General features: G+C 50.4%; 1 pseudogene; it reads right to left on the bottom strand.

Annotated features, from left to right (window-relative positions):
• Positions 1 to 9,856: 9,856 nt before the first annotated feature.
• LOC134341512 (probable G-protein coupled receptor 139) lies at positions 9,857 to 12,459 on the bottom strand (annotated as a pseudogene).
• Between the last annotated feature and the right edge of the window lie 458 nt (positions 12,460 to 12,917).

Genomic DNA, 12,917 nt, shown 5'->3' on the forward strand with positions numbered 1-12,917 from the left:
ACAGGCCAAGCAGCACCTCCAGGAAGAGGTACAGTCAACGTTTCGGGCCGAGACCCTAACTGAAAGAAGAGATAGTAAGAGATTTGAAAGTGGGAGGGATGCTGCCTGACCTGCTGCGTTCACCAGCAACTTTTATGTGTGTTGCTTGACATTCTAGCATCTGCAGATTTCCTCGTGTTTACCCTGTTTTCTCTTCATCTTGTTTTGCAAGTGTCTCATCTGGGGCCGTAGGGGATTGTTAACTCTTTGCTCTTTTATTCAGTTTGGTTTGACTTAATTAGCACAGGTATTCTCAAAGTCCGGGTTCGTCACGATTCGGCTATGTTTGCCCGAACTCCTTTTAGTTTTCCCGGTTAATTTTGTTTTCCAATAAATCTTTAGGTTTATTTGAATCGCCGAAATCTCCTCGGTTGCTCCTTTTGAGTCCGCTGATGAGCCCAACCCAAAGAATGAACCCAGCAGGACTCGCCGTGTTAATCTGATCTGCCACGATCTGTTGGCGCGACCAGCAGCCGCGGGAGATGGGCAGGTCTCTATCTGCCAGCGAGGAGCAGCCAAAATCCGGGAACCGGGGTGGGAGGGGGTTGCCGCTACCTGCCCAAGTCTGCCTATCCGGAACGCTTTGACGGGAGCCGCGGGTCCGGCCGCGGGGTGGTTGTCACGCAGTGCCACCTACTGGTCGCAGCGAGGCCGCGCAGGTTTCCAAAGCTTTAGGGCAGGAGTTTCAGCGGGTGGAATTTCTATGGCTGAGTTTCAGCGGTGGAGTTATTTCCTTCCTCCCCGGGAAATCTCCGGAACGGGGAACAGCGGAAGTGGGAGAGAGAGAGAGAGCGAGAGCGAGAGAGAGAGAGAGAGAATGAATGAATCCCAAATGCTCCTTTATCGATCCAGTCATCGACGTCCTAAAAGAGAGTGTTTAAGACTTTTTGGCATAAGACCGGGGTCGAGAAAAGCCTGGCGGACGATTGAATCGAATTCATTACATTAGCAGTGAATCCTTACAGTGAATCCTTACCCTCTCCCCGCCCCCCCCCCACCAAATTTAGTCATGTCCTCATGACGTTGGGATAATTCACCAACCCTTCCTGCAAAGCTCAAAGCCCAACCCAGGTGTAAAAGGCTCCCTAAAACAGTAGAAATCACGCCCCTTTCCCCAGGCGCTACGTAGACCAATGTAACCGGTGGTCTCCTAATTCTCTGAGACCTCCGTATCTCCTCACCTAACTCTTCAGGCTCAGATGCTACTGGGGATACTTCGGGCCTACTGGGCGAGTCCTCCCCGGATCTATCACTCGTGTCCCCCTGCCACTCGGCGCCCTCTGTCCCGTGTCCAGGCCCCGCTTCCTCCCCTTCAGGGTCCTGTTGTAACCCAGGCTGCCACAGATAGCCCCCCTCCCCAACTTCACCGGACTCAGTGGGGGAAGGGCCAGGAGTCTCTTCCTCAATCACCGGGGAGCTAGCAAAGGGCAGCACGTACCGCACATCCAGATCATCATCCTCCGAATCAGTATCTCTCTCATAGGTGGGGCCCGGCCCAGCCTCCCCCGCTGTGAGCCCTGCAGACGCCCCTGTTTTCGCAGAGTCCTCTTACTAGGTGTAGGCTGCTAGTCAGGTTCTGGGTCTACCTGCACCTCTTGTCCCAAGGGTAGCAGGTGATTCCAGTGGAGAATCTTGACAGGCCCATTCCCATCCTCCGGTTTCACCCGGAAAACTGGTACGTTTGGCATCTGACTCTCCATCACATAGGGTCAGCCAACTTGTGCCTTCCACGTAGCCCCAAATTCCTTACGAGGACTCGGTCTCCCGGCAGGAGTTGGGAGAACGTCACTTTTTGATCATACCTCCTCTTATTTCCTCCATTCTGCTTGGCGGCCGCGACCCCAGCCAATTCATAAGCCCTTTTCAGCTCTCCTCTCAGATCAGACACATACTTCAGATGAGGCTTCGGTGGTAAATCACCCTCGTCAGTCCCACAACAAAGGTCAATGGGCAACCTCGCCTCGCGCCCAAACATTAGATAATATGTGAGTACCCAGTAGCTTCATTTCACGTACAATGATAGCTGTGAACCAGATGTCCAGTATGTTGACTCCACCTGCTCTCCTTGCTGATCTCCAGGGTCCCGAGTATGTCCAGCAAGGTCCGATTAAACCTCTCAGGCTGGGGATCCCCCTGCGGGTGATCGGGCGTGGTCCTCGACTTCTCGACTCCAAGCATGCCCAGTAACTCATAGATGAATCTGCTCTCGAAGTCCCGTCCCTGGTCACCATGTATCCGCCTGGGAAGGCCGTAATGAACGAAATACTTCTCCCATAACACTTTTGCCACCGTAGACGCCCTCTGGTCCTTGGTAGGAAAAGTCTGAGCATATCTGGTGTAGTGGTCCGTGATGACTAAGACATTCGCCGTGGTTGCTGGCATCAGGTTCTAGTGACAGGAAATCCATACACACCAGGTCCAGGGACCCGGAACTCTGCAAGTGGGACAAAGGAGCTACTCGCGTAGGCAGTGTCTTCTGCCGTATGCAGCGAAAGCACGACTTACAGTACTCTTCGACCTCCGACTTCATTCGGGGCTAGCAAAACCGGTCTCTGAGCGATCCATTGGTCTTTCCCACTCCCAAATTGATCATACCTCCTCTTATTTCCTCCATTCTGCTTGGCGGCCGCGACCCCAGCCAATTCATAAGCCCTTTTCAGCTCTCCTCTCAGATCAGACACATACTTCAGATGAGGCTTCGGTGGTAAATCACCCTCGTCAGTCTCATCGTGCAGTGACTGCAACGCCATCTTCCGATATTTCTCAGGCAGGACCAACTGCCATCGCCGAGGTCGGTCCGGCGGTGACGTGATCCGCTGTAAAATTTGGTTCTCTCAACTTTAACCGAGGACGTTCCCTCAGTAATGGAGGCACCGAAGCGTGTTTTGTCTTCTTCACCCGCGCTATATCCGCCCTTTCCACCGGGAACCAAACGGTACCGATGCCCGGGTCATCTCGCTGAGCAGCTGCTACTTCCCCCGGACTTAATTCCGGCAGCTGATTGGTCTTCAGAGCCGTCAGGTTACAGTAAACTGGGGGGGGGGGGGGGTAGGGCGTCATCTGAAGCCCCCAATTGATCCACAGCTCGATCTGGCCTCTCCTTTTCCTCGGCCTTCACAGTGATGGCTAACTGACACATGGCCTTCACCCCCCAGGGGCAGGAACGCTCTCCCACTCCCCGCCCCTCTCCAGTCCCTCATGCGCCCGTCAAGACAAAGCGCCCGCATCGACGTTCCGGCTCCCCGGCCGGTACTTCAGGCTGAAATCATATACCGACAACGCCGCCAGCCACCGATGGCCCGCAGCATCCCGTTTCGCCGAGGTCAGGATGTAGGTGAGCGGGTTGTTGTCCGTCCTCACCTCAGACTTGGCCCCGTAGTAGAGGTAGTCACTCAGCTTATCCACCACCGCCCATTTCATCGCCATGTCCGATGTGGGGGTTGCCGGAGAAAAGCTGCTCCCAAAGGAATCTTCTTAGTTCGCGCCTGATTTGTCCCGCTCCAGTTCAAAACTCTCACGCAAGGACCAAACCTGTCCTTATCCCCAGCCATCCTGAAAGTTACTGAGATGTGATCACTGTTCCCCAACTGCTCCCCCTCTGAAAGGTCAGTCACCTGGCCAGGCTCATTACTCAACATTAGATCCAATATAGCCCCTTCTCTCATTGGACTGCACACATATTGTTTCAATAAACTGTCTAGTATACACTTAACAAATTCAGCCCCATCTAAACCCCTTGTACTAAGAATGTCCCAGTTTATAATAGGATAGGTGAAACGCCTCATGATAACAACTCGATATTTCCCGAGTCGCATTACATGTCTGCTCCTCAAAGTCCCTGGAGCTATTTGGGGGCCAGTAGTACAATCCCATCAGTGCGATTGCATCGTTCCCAGTCCTGGGTTCTGGTCGCCTCATTATTCGAAGTGTCACGTACCCTGTGACGGGTTAAAGAACCAGCAGAAATAGAAAACACTTTGGAGTCCAGTGTTGCTATTAAATAATATTTATTAGTAACCACGCCATACAGTAATATAAATACAGATAAATCAAACAGGTCAGCAATTATTATATATAAGTAAGTGCGGAATATATATGAAAACCAAGCTTCTTCAAGTCGAGGGGTAAATAGATAGTCTTACGATAATGAGTAAAGTTCAGTTCAGTTCGTGGTATTGAGTTGAGTAGTGATGGAGAGAGAGCGAGGGAGAGATTTGAGTCTTCAGATGAGCTGACGCCGTCGATCTTCCCGTTATCCTCCGAAATCCTTTAAAAGTCACCGACTGTGCCTTCAACAAAGGGGGCTGTTCCTCCGTGGTGGAATCATCAACCCAGGCAAGAGTTGACACATGGACAACTCCCCACCGGTCACTCCCTTTTCTCACTGCAAGAGCCACTGATCGATCCAATTTTCCTGTGGGCACAACAAAGCTCATCCAGTGTCCAAAAAACATGTGTTGCAGGTCTATCATCTGACCTCCTATTTATCTCACCATACTGAGTGCCAACTGTCTCTCACATAACTCCTCCTTTCTCTGTCTGCGTAATAATACTCTAGCAGCCCATGTCCTTGGGAAGTATAAACACGCTCCAGAGAAACCGTGACATCAATTGTCCATCACATAACCCCGCCCTCGGTCACTATAACGACTTACCGGATGCTCGGTGCCCTCTCTCTCGGAACTCAGCAGAAATCCAAAAGTTAGTCTCCGGTCCTCCTCGTGCTTTAAAATGACAGTCCACAGGAAATATGAACCTTAGGGGTTCATAACACGATCTCAAAGCAGTCTTCGTCTCTCTCTCTCTTAAAAACAAGATGTCGGTGTTAAATATCTCTCTCTCTCTCTCTCTCTCTCTCTCTCTCTCTCTCTCTCTCTCTGTTTCTAAAAGCGCAGTTCATAGGGGTAATTCAGGACCCTGTCACAGGAAGGAAGTGCAAGTTTTGGAGAGGGCGCAGAGGAGATTTGCCAGGATGCTGCCTCGGTTAGATAGCGTGTCTTGTGACGATAGTTTGAGCGAGTTTTTCACTTTGGAGCGAAGGAGAATGAGAGGTGAATTGATAGCGATGCAAACGCTGGTAAGGGGCATAGATTGTGCAAAGATACAGAATTATTTTACCCAGGGCGGAAATGGCGTGTGCCGCAGGATATTCGTTGAGGTGATTAAGGGAAATTTTAGGGGGGTTGTCAGAGATTGGATTTTTGCATAGAGATTGGTGGATGCATGGAACGCGTTAACAGCGAGGCAGGAAGAGGCAGGTCCATTGGGAATATTTCAGAGACTCCTAGATCTCCGTGTGTATGAAAGCCAAATGGAAGGATATGGACTGTGCAGTCAGTTGATGGCGGAGTACATTGAACGGTCAGCTCACCGTGGGCCGAAGGGCCCGTCCGGTGTTCGATCTTTCTTCAAGCTGGATGAACAGAACTGCATACTGTACACCGGGTGCTGCGTCGGCACTACCCTGAAAATATGCAGTACAGTCTCCCTGCTTCAATATTCAATCCCCCCAGCCACGAAGGCCGACCTTCCATTTGTCGTCTCATAAGCTGTTGCACCTTGCGCGACTCACGCAAAAACACTCACAAGTCCCTCCGAGCAAAATCGCGCCGCAATCCTTCACCGTTTAAATAATCAACTGCGTTTCCCTTCCAAAGTGGAGAATCTCGCATTCCCAACGTTGTAACACATCCAAAGTACCTTTGCTCTCTCCCCGAACCTGTGCATATCATCCATATGTAAAATTGATTCTACTTTCAGTTTAGTGTGATCAGTAAAATGAAATTCCCTTCGCTGTGTCCCCTCGTCCAAACCGGTGACGTGGAGGGTGAACTGTTGCGGGCCCAGATCTAACCCGCTCAGTTCACCCCTCACCACTGAAGGCCAACCAGAGGAACATCCGCGGCAGGAGTTTAGCTGAGACAGTGGGGTTTGTAGGATGAGAGGCGGCGGCGTCAGTGGGAGTTTGGGGCGGTCAGTGGCAGGAGGGGGAGCGGTGCCCCATTACAGCCTCTCCAGTGTAATCATCTCACATCTATTCTCGCTTCTCTGCCACTTGCATAGAAACTTCGCCGTTAGTCGGCTCTGCTGACAGCCGCTGGACTGTCACCTTTCTCAAACAATGTAGGTCGAGGGGGCGGTGTGATTTCGGTCCCAGCAAACCAGAAAGCTGGGGAGGTTTCCAATAACGGAATTCCGACTTGAGCGATGGCGGTGTAAATATGACCCCCCTATGCAGGTAATGCATCGGCAAGGAATAGCAGATTATACACCGCGTACAATTATAACGTAAGTATACTTACCCATTCCAGCTTTAGCGAGCAGTTAGTAAGAGGAAAAGAAAAATAAAGAATTAAAATCGAAGGGCCCACTAACAATTAAAACAGGCTAAGTGCACACAGCGTTGGAGCTCATATCTTCCAAAAACTGGGTGTATCGGTCAGAGAGCGGTTCAACCACCATCTTCCCCCACCCCCACACTCCACGGATCTCCCACCAACAGGACCCTCAACGCCCCAGCACCATCGCCCCCTGCTCGCACACCCCAACCACACCACACCGACAATCAGTCGGCTGTAACACGGGGGTGGGGGGGGGGGAGGAGGAAGACACGACCGGCTATTGATTAGACGTCCCACTCACCCAACTGCTTCAATATCACCGTGATGTGTATCTACTGGATCTTCCTGTGCATCGGCAAATGCCCACTCCCCAGCCGACTCCCCATCGGAGGGTTGAGGGAAGGATTACAATACAGTGGCCACTCTGCCCACCTCCTGCCCACCCCGTCTTGCCACCGACCGGAAGGGTCGCAAGGGATCGTTCAATACGTCCCCACTCCCCACCATTACAGCTCGTTGAAGCCCCGCAGGGAACGGCTATTCGACTGCAAAAGTTTCGCTCTAATAAAATTTCGTTGAGAGGATCGGGTCTCTTTTTCGTTTGCCCTTAGATGCTGGTGGTTACCTCACTGGGATGGCGAGTGTTTCATGTGTGGAGGGGTTGCATGGGGTGGCTGGGTTGGGAGGAGGTGCGGTATATTTTGATGTGAGGGGTTTGATGGCATTAATCCGCAGTGTCCTCTCTGTTGTGCCGGGATCTGATCGGCTGTTTGTTTCGTCTCTTCCGAAACTGTCTCCCACTCTTTCTAACCCTGTCCTCGCTCCCGATTCATCTCTTTTCTCCCGGCCTCTCTCTTTCTTACATATTAACTTAATAAAAAGCAGGAGCAGGAGTCGGTCTCCTGGCCTGTCGAGCCTGCTCCGCCGTGCAATGCGATCCCGGCAGATATACCGCGGATACAGCGCCACCTACCGGTCCTGGGCCGGTTGCCACGTGTCGGAGAGCGTTGGGATTCTCGGTCCCTCCAGTTCTAGTATTTGATCATTGATATCTGAACTGTGGCCCATAAGGACTGGTGCTTTCTATTTAACTTGTCAAGGTACACGAGTCTGTCATGCCTCTCGCTGTGAGGCTCTCTGTAGCAGGCGGGTCCTCTCGTGTGGCGTCTCTCTTTTCATTGACGAAGAATGGTGTTATCGTGTTTCTGCGTTATGCATTGTACCATTGCGTTGATGGACTGTGGACATCCACACGTTTATAATTTTTTATATATATTCTGTGCTTTTCACCCATTGCTTTCCCTCTTGTTTTGCGAGGAGACGGCTGGTTTGCAATCGATGTTACTGTTCGATTATCGCGGGGGAAGAGGGATTTGGGGTCGATGTTTTTGTTCGGTCGTGTGCGTGGCGACGCGGTTGGGGCCCGGTGATCGGGATGCCGTTCATATTTGTGAAGTGGCGGGGGTGGGGGGAGTTGATATTTCTCTCTGGACGGCTTTCATGTTCTTTGTTCGTTTCCTGACTATCTGGACGGGGCATGATGAGAAGGGGTGTGTCAGGCTGTTGTCCCGCTGCCGGTCCATGGTACTCGGCCGGAATGCAGGTCGGCACAGATTGGAAGCGACAGAGGGTCTGTCTCTGAGCGTGTTGTTCGATAACTCTCTATCCTCTCCCTAACAATCCTCTCCAGTAACTTACCTACTCCCGACATGAGGTGGGTCTATGTGTTTCAGCATTACCCATCCCGCTTCTAAATTAACAATAACATTGGCTTTCTGGGATCTTGTTTGTGGCTAGGGAGAGCACGAATATATTAGTCATCTCCCCAGTATACCCATCCTCTCCCTCTCAATCCTGTGCAGTATATCCCGCCAGGAACTGGAATCATATCCGGCTTCTGCTCTGGAAGAGACCGGACCTTGGTGTCATTGCAATTAAACAAATTTAAAATGCGTTTTCCACACGCACAGCACATTGAAGATTTAGTGATAGACTTCGACAGCAGGGTGCAGACCCTTGGGCGCATGCGCAAAGTGACGGAGGGCATTTCAATACAATTCCTCTCCAAGAGCAGATAGGACGAACGTTGGCCAGATTTTTCGCGTTATTAATTTATTTGTTTGCTTTTAATTTGGTGTCATTTATTGATATATGTCTCAATTTATTTAATTTTGTGTCATTCTGTAACTTTTCCCTACCCTGCTGCTGTGGAAACAAACAACCTGTTTAGTAAAACCTGACTCGGGATGGTTTCAGGAGACGTGCTTCACAAGGCTTTATTTTAACTCAAAGTGGAGGATGTCTGGATTGAATGACAGGGGTGATGGTGGAGGCAGAGGCACTGGAGGATATTAGAATCCACATGAAGATGAGGCGAATGGAGGGATGTGGACTTTGTGTGGGCAGACGGGATTAGTTCAGCGAGGCATGACATTACCAGATCAATTGGTTCAGAACAGCGCAATGGGCCAAACGGTCTGTTCCCGTTCTGTAACTTCTTGGCTTGGTGAGACCACACGTGGAGTGCTGTGTGAATCTCTGGCCGCCCGCCTCAGAAAGCACGTAATTAACCTAGGCAGACGCAGTCGGGATTCACGACTTCTGTTGCCTGGACGAGAGGACTCGAGTCAGAAGGAGACTGGATAGTGCCTGTTCTCTGATCCCAGATACGAGCGTGATGGAACAATGGTTGCCCCTCCGTCGCTACAGGTCCCACTGTCATTTGCCCCACATTGCATTGTTGGGCGATGTACTGTGGGGTAAATGACACCAGCTGCCCGTAAGAGGAAATGCTCGACATCATCCACAAATTCCGTCAGTGAATTGTGTTCGCATTCCGAGTTGGTGCCTGACCAAATGACGGGAGTGTTGGGTGACTGCACTTGGTTTCTTCATAATGGAAGCGAAAGGCTGCGGCTTTCCTTAAACACTCAAAACCACTCGGACTCGATTAATTTTCAAAATCCTACGAGCCGACATTGACTGTGCACTCATCCCACAATCCGGACCCTGCCGCTGCTGGCGCACGGTGCAAGATGTACCGATTGCAAAGCGATGAAAATGCATGCTAATTGTCTCCCATTTTCCAACTCCAGTCCCGCAGTGAACTAAAGCAGGTCACACCAGTAGGGAAATAAGAGGCCCAGCCTGGCCAATCTCCAGATGCAATCCCCCTCCTCCTGGCGACATCCTCGTTAATCTTTTCGGAACGATTTCTAATTTAACCACATTTCGCTCCCTCTCATTTACATGCACGCATACACACACACACACACACACACACACACACACACACACACACACATAAAAGCACACTATATGTATATATGTATATACCCTACTGCTTCTAATGATGTCCGGTCCATGGGACAATCCTCCCGGAAATATCACATGAGGGATCGGGCGGTTAATGTGGGGATCTGGGCCTGTACTGGTGACACTGCTGCCCCATCTTGCTCAGGGAACTGTTTGATTGATCAATTTAAGACCGATTTGAACGGATTTTTCACACCTCTGATGAGCTGCTCCCTGAATTTCGACTGAGTGACCGCGTAAATAAATGTGTTCGTGCAGCAGCTGAAATTCTTCAGCAGGACTCCGACTTGGTGAAAGATCCATTCAGAATCATTGAAATTGAATCCGATCCCTGAGATCTCATAATACATGAAATTTACAACGTGGGTCATCCACAGGAGGATGAAGCTGCCGGAGAGGGTGAAGAGTAAAACCTCAGACCTCCTCCGGCTCTCCATCTCCGGGTCACCGCGGTTCTCCGCCTTGCTCTGACCCCTCAGCCCCTTCCGGACACGACTGGCCACAACAATGTGTCTGACTGTCAGAGCGTTGAGCAGCAGAATCACAGCGAAAGGGATGAACGGATTTAAAACTGTGTCGAGCCAATCGTATACTACCCATCCGAGGTCAGTGAAAGTATTGGGCTTTAGGTCACAGAACCACGGTACGTTGTTGATTATCTCTCTGGGTTCCCAGAGAAAGTAGCGGGGAACGTTTTTCAGAAAGGACAGCACGCCGGTTGTTCTGAGAACCACAGCCGCAGTTTTCCCGATGCAATATTTTGTTTTCAGCTTCTGACAGCAGATGCCGACAAACCGATCAAAAGTGAACATGACGGTGAACCAGTCAGAGCAGTGTGTGGCCGTGAACCTCAGTACCTCGATAACTCTGCACACGGGGGTAATCCTCAGAAAATTCCACGGAAAGTAATGATTTAACACCTGATGCACAAGGACCTCGATGACTACGGTCAGTAGATCCCCCGCTGCCATGGCAACCAGGTAGCGAGTGGTGCAGGGAGAGAGACCGCACTTTCCCCGGGACAGGATCACAATCGCCGCTAAATTCACTGCAGGGAGAGAGAAGGGAACAGACACCGGGCATTATTAAACTCATTTCCCGGGAATGGACACAGGTTCGGGATTCAGCCAGAGGTCACGAGGGCTAGATGCGGTGAACGACTGCTCATCCAACACCAAACATGGGTCACACTGTCTCTGACCTGCCTTCTTCAATGTGGAGATAAGGCGATGTGTCGGTAATTGTCGGGTTAAACACGAGCGGTATGAACAACAACGATCGGTGCTCATCCCGGTTCCAGTCACTGATTTAACCGTGACTGCCCACCCCTCTGGAAACTCAGCATCTGACGGGACCGAAACAGTATCCGGGGATCAGAGGGGGATCTGATTGAATCCTTTCCAATGTTAAAATACCCCAGACAGAGAACATGTGGAGAAGAAGTTTCCCGTGATGGGAGAGTCTAGGACAAGTCAGAATGCCAGATGGTTGGGTGTATTTAAGGCAGAGATTGATAGGTTCTTGATTGGGCATGGCATCAATATTACCGGGAGAATGCCGAGAAATGGAGGTGAGAAGGAGGATGGAAAATGATCAGCCATGATTGAATGGCGGAGCAGACTCGATGGGCCAGATAGCCCAATTCTCTTCCTATCTCTTATGGTCTTATGGTACCTAAGGGGAGACAACACACTCAGAATGCTTGGGGAACTCAGCAGCGATCGCCACGTTGAAGAGACACTCAGAGTATTCGGCCGTGGCCTTTCTTCAGGGCAAAACAGGGCCCCAGTTTACATCGGGTCTCTGAGGGAAAGCCGGGACAATACGGTAACCAGACGCTGAGTGACTTCGTTAATGGATTACTCCTACAGCGCAGAGCATTTCGACCACCCACGTCAGTAGATCCGTGGACTCAGGGTCAGAAGATCAGGCGCAGTTATTGACAAACAGGCAATAGAATGCGACTGTGAAAGTTTCCACAGGGAGAGATGAAACCTGGGACCAGGGGTTCAATCTGATCAGTATCACATCGTCTCAGAACTTCACAATCCAAACACGTCCCAGTCACACCGTCCCTAAGTCTGGGACAATTCTGGAGACGGTGCTACTGAAAGTCTTCTCGACTCTCCTTCCTGGAGAGCTGCTTGTTCACAGTACTGGAACAACATGGACAAGATGCCAGTAAAGCTTCCCAGTCACACCTTCCCGGAGGATTCCCGGCTCCCAACAACAGGACAACCCTGGGCAGGATGTCATTAAAGGACCAAGTATTCACTCCGGTCAATAACTCATAAACAGTCACCTCCTCAATGTATAACATTCCCAGTCTCACATTCCCGGAGTGCTGCCTGTCCCCAGTATTGGTACCACTCTGAACAAAATTCGATCAAATGCAAGAACAACGTTCGAGTTGATCCCGTGATTTAGCGGGGGGACAGGGGTTTAGTTCAGTTTGTCATTAAATATGATAAATCAGAATATGGAATATTCAGGATCGATAACTCTGACGGATATTACTGTCACGAACATCAAGCGGGAAGCTTGTAAAATGACCCCAAAGAGGCTCGCACCGGTATACAGACAGAAGTGCCAAACACGAATATCTGTGCTCACTAACCAGGAACTCCAGTGGCGACAATGAACACGCTCAGTTTATTGTCCACTCGCCCGTACCTGTCAAATAACGCAGGCATTTTCTCTGGCCAGTGGTTTGTCCCCGTGTGCTACAGGCGATCTCCCGGAATGAAATGTGGAGACAGCACATAGCTGTGCGTTTAATATCATTTACCTGACTCCACGGGGACAGGTTTTAACAGGTTTAAAAATAAACATTTTAAAATTTAATTAGAATCCGATTACGTCAGGCAAGTGCAACCCGTGTTGCGACGTTAGGATTACCGTAGTGAATTAATTGTGAAACAATGGAAATTGTGATGTTACTAAGGGTTGTAAATTGGCGGTTGCATTCCTCCAGAAAAGGGGATATTGTTTCAAACAACATCAGACTCAACTCTGCACCTCACCTTGTGTCAGTGCGACTCTTGTGCATCGGCTGAGCAGATCAACTGAGAGTAAAATCGCCTCTCCACTCTGATTCTCCACCAGTTGTCATCACAGCTCATCTCACTGTCACCTTATCTCCCACTCCCGATACAAGAAATAGTCCTCAGCTTGTTCGGGTGAAGTGTTCCAAACTTTGTCCTGGATCGTAAACATGTCGAC

Source organism: Mobula hypostoma, unplaced genomic scaffold (genome assembly GCF_963921235.1).
Source record: "Mobula hypostoma unplaced genomic scaffold, sMobHyp1.1 scaffold_162, whole genome shotgun sequence".
NCBI classification, from domain to species: Eukaryota; Metazoa; Chordata; class Chondrichthyes; order Myliobatiformes; family Myliobatidae; genus Mobula; species Mobula hypostoma.